The 9,689-nt window shown below is 43.5% G+C and overlaps 1 non-coding gene across 1 annotated transcript; it reads left to right on the top strand.

Moving 5' to 3' along the window:
- The first annotated feature begins 8,921 nt into the window (after window positions 1–8,921).
- Window positions 8,922–8,995, top strand: Trnat-ugu (transfer RNA threonine (anticodon UGU)). The gene has a single exon. It is a non-coding gene; the product is annotated as a tRNA-Thr (tRNA).
- The last annotated feature ends 694 nt before the right edge of the window (window positions 8,996–9,689 follow it).

Below are 9,689 nucleotides of genomic sequence, written 5' to 3' on the forward strand. Positions count from 1 at the left end.
AAGACATTTATGGACCACAGTGCCTGGCAAACAAGACCAGTACAGGGAGACTTTCGAACATTATTTTCTCATCTCATCTTTAGATGGAAAGCACGCAACAATACAGGCTCCAAACAACTCAGGAAGTCTCTGTTGGAATTACAAAAAAACATATTTCATTGTGCTTCTTGCTCTGGTTGACCCATGTTATAATTTTATTGCAATAGACGTGGGAGCGTACGGAAAAAAACACTGATGGAGGCATTCTAGTAAATTCAAACCTTGGAAAGTCATTGGAAAACAATATGCTTAGCGTCCCAAAGAGTAAAACTTTGCCCGGAACTGATGTTGAACTTCCAATGGTAATTGTAGGCGATGAAGCTTTTCCTCTCAAAACATACTTGATGCGACCATATCCTGGCAGGAACTTAACAAATGATAAGGCTATATTTAATTATTGTTTGAGTCGGGCAAGAAGAATATCCTAAAATGCATTCGGTATATTGCAACAGAAATTTCGATTATTTAGAAGAATCCTTCAGGGAGATCCTAATAACCCTACAATGATCGTGACGGCTGCGTGTGTCCTGTACAACTTTATTCGAAAAATGGGAGGTTATAGGGTGTCCGAACAGAGGATGGATCAAAAGGAAACTGCTGAGGGATCCGGAGGATCATCAAATCTTCGAAACCTACCTCGAATTCGTGGGAGATCAACAGATGCTGCATTTGCTATACGAGAACAAGTCAAAAAATTCCTGAATTCTCCACAAGGGACTGTGGAATGGCAAGAACATGTCGCCTTGGCAATGTAACGATGCCATAAACCAAACGCCTGTTTGTAAAATAAAAAGTAAATAAATATCTTTCGGGTATTAAAACTTGTATAGTTTTTATCTTACCTTTGGCTTGTAGATCTGTTGCAATTGTCTTTTCCAAACTCTGTCTTTGTACTCGATATTCCTGTAGTTTTCACTTCCCTGATCGTAAAGAACAGGAAAGTTACGAACTTCTTCTATTAGTCGTTCCACATTCGTGTTTTGTACGCAGAACAGTCTTGCGCAGTTGCACAGCTCACAAGACAATTCTACCGTCAGGCCGTGTCCGTCACGTGAAAAATTAAACACGGCGAATCCCGCCCGGCCCGTTGACGTTCCCCGTGCACGGCCCGGTCAAGTGGGGCCCGCTACATTTGTTTTAATGATGTATTTCGTTGTCCGGGTGACGGCCGATACTCGGACGTGTCTCGGCACGGACACGGTCCGGACATGTGTGTCCCGACCTTTAATCGAAGCGTAATGAATCCCCTGAGGTCTCTTACACGCTGCAAATAAATTTTAGCTTCTGCGTTACAGGCCAAGCTGCTGAAAATTCAAAAGCAAATTGTTGTATTCAGTCCAAAGAGTGTATCTGTGTTGTCATTCTTAAATACCTTAAATTTTCTCACCGATAGAAAGTGCTTATAATCAAAATTATCGTCTCTGTATGTCTGCATAGGTTCAGGATTGTAAGATAATCTGTTTGTCTGTGACTGTTCGGAATCTATGTCACGTACTCTCTGTAAATTACCTAAATTATACTGGCTGCGTGAGCGTGAGAAATGTTCGGAATGTGGCGTATGCTGTGTCGTGTTAGAGGCTGAAACATTTTTCATCTCTGTCACTTCTTGCTGTAAAGATGACAATTTTCTACGTAATGTATTATTGGATGTACCTATCTCATTGATTGTCTGCTGTATGTTTTGGAATTCGGGTGTATGATTGAACGGAACTGGTGACGTATCGTCTGATTTGGTGTCATTGTTATTTTCGATAACATCAATACAACTGGCCAATTCATTAAATTTTCCAGTGAGCGCTTTTACCTGATCGTCATTTTTAGTGTCACCGGCATTGATTTGTTTTTGCATTTTACGTGTGGTTTTGTTCAATTTCTTAACGTCTGCTTTAATGGCATCGGGATCCTGTATTAATTCCAATTTTCAAGTCTGCTGGTCATTGTCTGAAAGTCTACTGTGTGTGTGTCTGTTTTTGTTTTAAGATCGGAGATTTCATCATGCAGTTCGGTGTTCAACTGTTTGATTTCGTCTGATACTGTAGCAATGTTGTTGTCTACGTATGTTTTTGCTTTCGTAAACAATTTACACTTATCTTCCTGTCTCTGTGCAGTAATTGTTTCCATGACTTGTTTCTTTACTTTGTTCTGTTCCTGTATGAATTTACGGTAACGCGTTTCACTGTTTTGTAGGTGGTGATTAAAACGTTCGTTAATTTGGCTGTTTTCTCGTTCAAATTTCTTGTCGACTTTCGCATCCAGTGTGCGTGAAAGTTCTGCTGACATTAATTTAAACTCGTCGCGTGACTGTGTTGCGTTTTCAGAACATTGTTTAGCGACTGCACTAATTTCATCTCTAAGTAATTTCGTTGTGGCTGCATGGGTATTACTTAATTCTTGTGCAACAGATCTAATTTCTTCACTACTGTTCCTAGCACAAGCCTTAATTTCCTCATGTAATTGTTCTTTAGTATCATGACATTGCACGGCAACGGCTGTAATCTGTTCACTAAGTTGTTTGTTCTGTTCATTAAGATTGTCGTGTTTTTCATTCAACTGCTTAAGATTTATTTTCAATAAGGTGTTTGAAATTGTTGTCTTGTTTTTCATTCGACTGTTTGAGATTTTCATTAAGTCGTTTGTTCGATTCTTTAAGTTGTTGTTTGAGATTTTCATTAAGTTGTTGTTTGAGATTTTCATTAAGTTGTAGCAATAATACCATAACTTGATCCATGTCAATATTACCTACTCTATTCTCTGTGCTGTGTGATGGTGTATCTGCATTTGTCACGTTTTGTGTAACCATTTGATTATTCTCTGATTCTTGAAAAGGTTTGCCAATTGAATGTGCACTGTTGGTCACTACACCGGAATCAAATAAATCTGACATATTTTGAATACATTGTTCACCTTCATTAGAAACATTTGTCTGTTCACTGTGTAAATTTTGCCAATCATGTGTGTCAAACTGGACAGCGTTCATTGTAACGGAACGTGCCGCGTCATCAATTGCCGTTAAATTAAGTGTGGACATAACTGAATGTGTTTGTTCATCATCTGGAATAAAATCATTACTAGTGATCGGCACGCACTGATTATCTGTAATTAGAGGATTATCTTTATGACACTGAGTGTCGCTAGTATTATCAGTCAAATTATTCGAGTCGGCTTTTTCACTCATTTGCACATCGCGATGTACTGTTAACAGTTTTTCGCGGCATTTTCACAAATCAAAGTTAAGCACAAAATCAAACAAAGACAAAGCAAAAATGGAACAAACAAAATAACAACCAAGAGCAATAAATTGCCGATGATCTGTGAAAGAAAGAGTGACAAATTAGTAAATGCGTTGCGCCAGATGCAACTTACATTTAACATTAAGTAAATAAGAGCAGATATATGACTACTTCTCAGAAATTCACAAGGAAAATACGATCCTGGCCGGTTGTCGCCAAGTGTAACCTCCCCACAATAAAAATATATATATAGTGTAACCTCCCAACAGTAAAAAATATAAGTATATTAACCTTCCAACAGTAAAAAATATAATTACATCATTCACATTCTGCGTAACCTACCAGTAATACAATGTGACTTAACTTCTCAATAAAACTGTCGCTCACTTATAACCTTTCAATAATGACTGTGAATTTAAACTGGCAAATTTTGGACGTCAGCAGCGCTCCGTCATGGCCCTGAAAGATCATTCTGAATAAAATGAAAATTCTTACCTCAATAAGGTCGGCGGATAACGCGTATATATCTACTCCTATAAGAAATTTTTCTGGCACAGCTCAGTGCAATGCTGGCGATAGATTTGTCATGTATAAAAATAAACAACTGATTTTTCTTTACAATAATCGGGATGACCATGGATTGGAGAAATGAGTAAATTGTTTAAACTGAGATGAATGATTTTCAAAAGTTAATTTTTTTTAAGAAAGATTATTATTAAGAGATTTATTAAAACACTTTATATGGGACCTGATATAACAATAGCACATATGCGCGAGCCTGCTTTTACCTTATACTACATTGCTCAGGCACCGCCATCGCTCCACACAAGCGGCACAGCCAACTCGATACACACTAGACTTGGCCACTGTTTCTATGTTTCGATACAGTGTATCGATACATGGAACTGTTTCAGTGTTTCGGAACGGTTGTGGTTCACTGTTTCGAAACAGTGGTGTTTCATTCTGCCCTTGTCTCGGACCAGATTCGATCTCGAGCCACACACAGAAACTGTATCGTCGTTTCAAAATAAGGCTGTTTCAGTCCACCTGTGCCTGGAACAGACTAATTGTATCGAAACAGTGATGTTTCATTCCACTCTGTGTCGAACGAGATTCGGGCTCGGCACAGGTACTGAAACACAACATACCACTTCATGAAACTCTTTCAAGAGTGTCGAAATCTTTTTGACAAGCAATAGCATGAAGCTTAAGATATCCGAAAATAAAGCTTCGTTTCTAGCTGACTGTCCTGTTTCGAAATGGCTTTATAAACACTAACCAAACAATAAAACAACGCATACTATTCACATTCAAAATAATAAATATGTGAAAATAATTCAGTTAAATTACACTTTTTTTATAACATATGCTTCTCTGTTCATATACAGTAATCATATTAAGAAACGCAAGTAAGCCTACATTTTGAATAAAAAAAGGCGTAGAGTGACAGTTATTAGACATATACATAAATTTGATGTAGGTATAATTGCATGCAATCTGACAAATCACTGATAGTGTAATGGTGTACGGGAAGGGCTGGGAAGCATGGTGAATTTATAGTAACGGTTCGAAACACCTTGAAAGACAAAAAAATTTTCTGTTATATTTTGTTATTTATTCGAATTATTTGGCGTTATTTGTGAGTCTATAGTCACTGTGCCTATTATCCACAATGATTCCCTTTGTGTAGATAGAAATTAGCAGGATGGATGTATTACCAATACTAACGGAATGTGGGACTCCCAGTAGAATATCCGTTGTTTCTGCAGTTTGCTCCCACCTCCAGTTCCGTTCGTGGTGGTTCTTCTGTCTTCAGCTATGGCTGTCCTCAGCCAATTGAAAAGTATGAGTCACGCGACACGAAAGCAGCGCATTTGCTGCAGGAAATACGAAACTTCCAAGGCGCCTAAGTGATAGTTTCATACTTTCTGCGACATGATTAGCGCTCTCGCACCTCGTTTGTGTTTATATGGACATACTTATACAGTAGACATTCAAGATGATAAAATGTAAGGTTTATTAGATTGCAAAACACAAACTGTTTCACTGTTTCGAAACAGCGTATCGGAACATTACATTGTACTGTTTCATTTGTTTCGAAACAGTTACGTGTTTCAGTTTGCCCATCTCTAATACACACGACTGATCGCTACTACTACTACAACTGCTACACAGTTCCTACTGCAGTCAACACTGCTCTCTGGTCTGAGATTCTCTTATAGGTTACATATCGCAGGCAGCGCGTGAGCACTCCATCGAAATTACATCTGTTCGAATGCGCTAGCAACAAATTCCTTAATCAGGGACCTCTTACAAAAGGGTTTGTACTCTGCAGTCAGATTAGCCACGTAAGTTGAAAAAACTGATGAAGCAACTTGAATGCGAGATAGCAAGGGAATATTTTCCGCAAACGTGATGTGTTATAGATGTGCCTGGAAGGGACACACGCAGAGTCAATATCGCCAACCTCAGTGTAGTAGACGTGGTGTGGTTGGGCATCACCAACGCGACTGCAAGAAAGGTAAGAGCAGACAGGGATGAATAAGCACAGCCTGGAACCCCAGGGCCGACGCACTGAATTCTCGATAAATTTCGATGCAACAAATACGGATGCAGAGGCGGAAAGTAGTGTAGTGGGAGTAGTCAAGGGCAAAGAGCGGAAGTTTTTGACACTGGGGCACATGTGTTGGTAGCAAGTATGGACCTACTGAGTTAGAGACAATCGATCCCTCCACGCTATAATGTGCGTTCGAGAGAGTGGGGCCTCACAAATAACCGATTTTCAGGTTTGGGCACAGCTTTTCAAACAGTGCGTAGAAGTCGTTCTCTGTTTCAGTGGAGGTTACTGCATGGTCTTAGGATCAGATTTTCTAATAGTACAGAATGACAACATTGATCTTAGGTGGCATGTACACTCCTGGAAATGGAAAAAAGAACACATTGACACCGGTGTGTCAGACCCACCATACTTGCTCCGGACACTGCGAGAGGGCTGTACAAGCAATGATCACACGCACGGCACAGCGGACACACCAGGAACCTCGGTGTTGGCCGTCGAATGGCGCTAGCTGCGCAGCATTTGTGCACCGCCGCCGTCAGTGTCAGCCAGTTTGCCGTGGCATACGGAGCTCCATCGCAGTCTTTAATACTGGTAGCATGCCGCGACAGCGTGGACGTGAACCGTATGTGCAGTTGACGGACTTTGAGCGAGGGCGTATAGTGGGCATGCGGGAGGCCGGGTGGACGTACCGCCGAATTGCTCAACACGTGGGGCGTGAGGTCTCCACAGTACATCGATGTTGTCGCCAGTGGTCGGCGGAAGGTGCACGTGCCCGTCGACCTGGGACCGGACCGCAGCGACGCACGGATGCACGCCAAGACCGTAGGATCCTACGCAGTGCCGTAGGGGACCGCACCGCCACTTCCCAGCAAATTAGGGACACTGTTGCTCCTGGGGTATCGGCGAGGACCATTCGCAACCGTCTCCATGAAGCTGGGCTACGGTCCCGCACACCGTTAGGCCGTCTTCCGCTCACGCCCCAACATCGTGCAGCCCGCCTCCAGTGGTGTCGCGACAGGCGTGAATGGAGGGACGAATGGAGACGTGTCGTCTTAAGCGATGAGAGTCGCTTCTGCCTTGGTGCCAATGATGGTCGTATGCGTGTTTGGCGCCGTGCAGGTGAGCGCCATAATCAGGACTGCATACGACCGAGGCACACAGGGCCAACACCCGGCATCATGGTGTGGGGAGCGATCTCCTACACTGGCCGTACACCACTGGTGATCGTCGAGGGGACACTGAATAGTGCACGGTACATCCAAACCGTCATCGAACCCATCGTTCTACCATTCCTAGACCGGCAAGGGACCTTGCTGTTCCAACAGGACAATGCACGTCCGCATGTATCCCGTGCCACCCAACGTGCTCTAGAAGGTGTAAGTCAACTACCCTGGCCAGCAAGATCTCCGGATCTGCCCCCCATTGAGCATGTTTGGGACTGGATGAAGCGTCGTCTCACGCGGTCTGCACGTCCAGCACGAACGCTGGTCCATCTGAGGCGCCAGGTGGAAATGGCATGGCAAGCCGTTCCACAGGACTACATCCACATCTCTACGATCGTCTCCATGGGAGAATAGCAGCCTGCATTGCTGCGAAAGGTGGATATACACTGTACTAGTGCCGACATTGTGCATGCTCTGTTGCCTGTGTCTATGTGCCTGTGGTTCTGTCAGTGTGATCATGTGATGTATCTGACCCCAGGAATGTGTCAATAAAGTTTCCCCTTCCTGGGACAATGAATTCGCGGTGTTCTTATTTCAATTTCCAGGAGTGTAGTTGAACTTTGAGGGACAAAGTTCCAGCTAGATGACGGTGTTGCAAGTGAAGTACTGTCGCAAGGTGCATGTCTTTAGGGGTGAACCACTTGAACTGCCATCAACAACACTAAGCACTGAATCGCATTTTATTGCTTGGCAAGCAACTACTCTACCTATGTAAAATTTACGAGACAACACAGTATCAACACACGAAAATTTTGAATTAAGAATTATATTCAACAAATATTGCATGCAATTATTGAGTACTTTAGTAAATATGAACGAGCTGTTCGCACGGGCAAGTGGAACCCAATTAAAGACATTTGTCGCACATAGCATGGTGAGATGATGTGACGGCTATAAACGTATAGAAATGAAAAGGAATAAATAAGTACGTACGTATTTCGCCGGCCGGGGTGGCCGAGCGGTTCTGGGCGCTATAGTCTGGAACCGCGCGACCGCTACGGTCGTAGGTTCGAATCCTGCCTCCGGCATGTATGTGTGTGATGTCCTTGGGTTAGTTTGGTTTAAGTAGTTCTAAGTTCTGGGGGACTAATGACCTCATTAAGTCCCATAGTGCTCAGAGCCATTTGAACGTACGTATTTCATTCACTGGTTGACAGACGGATTTACGAAGCAACGTCAAACGGGATCTGACGTGTAATATTTTGCGGGTGCGTTCTCGAAAGTAAAAATTTGTTGCTCGGTATTTTTTGCAGAAAACATGCATTGTATATATTGTAAGCTCGTACAACTAAGAAGTGATTTACGATTAAAAGACCGTAAGTTAATGAAATCAACTTAACGCATGTAATTACAATGAAATGAACACCCTTAGCTGATTACAGGCGTTGACATACGTCAACGGTGACAGATGAAAATGTGTGCCCCGACCGAGACTCGAAACCATGATCTCCTGCTTACATGGCAGACGCTCTGTCCATCGAAGCCACCGAGGTTAGCGCAGGGATTTATCTCTGGCACGCCTCCCGCGAAACCCACATTCTCAACGTATTGTCCCGCACTACATTCGTAGTGCCCCCGCCCATTATACTCATTACTCACGCCGCGTTGCCGATTCCCGTGAGAGTTCGGGCACTGTTTGTGCATTCGCACAGAAGAAGAAGATGGTCAAGTGACCGGTGAGCCTAACTATATATATACAAAGATGGTATCTGTCCTTTCGGACATGTTCGAAAGAACAGATACCATCGGTGACCATGCAGTTCGTTGGGCGGTGGCACTGCGAATGTAGTGCGGGACAATACGTTGAGAATGTGGGTTTCGCGGGAGGCGTGCCAGAGATAAATCCCTGCAGTCGCGCTATCCTCTGTGTCCTCGGTGGCTCACATGGATAGAGCGTCTGCCATGTAAGCAGGAGATCCCGGGTTCGAGTCCCGGTCGGGGCACACATTTTCATCCGTCCCCGTTGACGTATGTCAACGCCTGTGAGCAGCTAAGGGTGTTCATTTCATTGTAATTTCATTCTAACGAGCTGCATGGTCACCGATGGTATCCGTTCTTTCGAACATGTCCGAAAGAACAGCCATCTTAGCATATTAACGCATGTAATTATGACATCTGATGGTCCAAAGCATCTTTCAAGTTTTTGACATTAAAATGACACGGAGCAGAGCATCTTTGGAATGAAGTAAGCTTTTCCAGAATGAGATTTTCACTCTGCAGCGGAGTGTGCGCTGATATGAAACTTCCTGGCAGATTAAAACTGTGTGCCCGACCGAGACTCGAACTCGGGACCTTTGCCTTTCGCGGGCGAGTGCTCTACCAACTGAGCTACCGAAGCACGACTCACGCCCGGTCTCACAGCTTTACTTCTGCCAGTATCTCGTCTCCTACCTTCCAAACTTTACAGAAGCTCTCCTGCGAAACTTGCAGAACTAGCACTCCTGAAAGAAAGGATATTGCGGAGACATGGCTTAGCCACAGCCTGGGGGATGTTTCCAGAATGAGATTTTCACTCTGCAGCGGAGTGTGCGCTGATATGAAACTTCCTGGCAGATTAAAACTGTGTGCCCGACCGAGACTCGAACTCGGGACCTTTGCCTTTCGCGGGCAAGTGCTCTACCAACTGAGCTACCGAAG

This window comes from Schistocerca cancellata, chromosome 3 (assembly GCF_023864275.1).
Source record: "Schistocerca cancellata isolate TAMUIC-IGC-003103 chromosome 3, iqSchCanc2.1, whole genome shotgun sequence".
In the NCBI taxonomy this organism is placed as follows: Eukaryota; Metazoa; Arthropoda; class Insecta; order Orthoptera; family Acrididae; genus Schistocerca; species Schistocerca cancellata.